The sequence below is a fragment of the Lolium rigidum genome, chromosome 4 (genome assembly GCF_022539505.1).
Source record: "Lolium rigidum isolate FL_2022 chromosome 4, APGP_CSIRO_Lrig_0.1, whole genome shotgun sequence".
NCBI lineage: Eukaryota > Viridiplantae > Streptophyta > Magnoliopsida > Poales > Poaceae > Lolium > Lolium rigidum.
In genome coordinates, this window is record NC_061511.1 from 13,476,545 (window position 1) to 13,477,522 (window position 978).

A 978-nucleotide genomic window follows, 5' to 3' on the forward strand; every position below is an offset into this window, starting at 1 on the left:
GCAGAAATACACCGCTCCACCTCAACACCACCACCATATGTTGTCTGCTCCAAAAACGATGCCCCCAACAGGTAGAACGACGCTACGCGCCGCCATCGTCCGATCCGGGAGACCCGGGTCTGGGGTTTCCCCCGGAGCAGCCCAGGCGAGAAGAAAACATAGACCGCAGAGACAATGCCTTCAACAAGGTAGCGACGAACAGGTGCCGCCATCATCCGCCATGACCGAAATCAGGGCCGGCTTTCACTGGTAGCCACGCCTCACCGTCGGGGACTATTTGCCGGATCGCGAGACCCGCCAAATAGCCACAAACTGGCCGATCCACTACGGCGAAAGAGGAGACCACCACCGCCATGGATTCCTCATGCTACAGGACCACCCCAGGAGCACCGTCGGCTGCCAACGTCGAGGTCCTCGAGGTGCGGATGGCCTGGCCAAACCCATCTGGGCTCAGATCGGGCCCTCTTGCCCCATGGCCCATGCTGCACCCGTCACCGGAAGACCTCCGGGATCCCAGGTCACCTCCGTCGCCTGCAGATGGTCGCAGATGGCCGGAGCGGGCGTCTCCGTTGCGCCTCCATGGGGACCGAGGATCTCCACCGCCGCCACCACGTCACACGGGCTTTGCCCGGTGACGCCTCCGGCAGCGGCGGTGGGAGGAGAGGCACCGAAGAGGAGAGGAAGAGGAGGGGCGGCGTGGGCACCCCGGTGCGGCGTGGGGCGCCGCCGCCCGGGGGTGCGAGATGGGTTAGCGTGTGTTAGTTGAAAGGTTCTTCAGCTTAAGAGCTTTGATGTTCTGTTTTGTCTTCTACAGAGGAGGTCTGCCATATTTCAGTTGAGATTTACTGGGCCTTTTCATCTAAACCCATTATTTACGTTGAGTGTGCCTAGCAAGACCAAATCGAGACACTCTGATGAAAACACAGATCTAAACGCACAGTTCGTTTACACTTTGTCATAGGCTAATACCACAGCTAA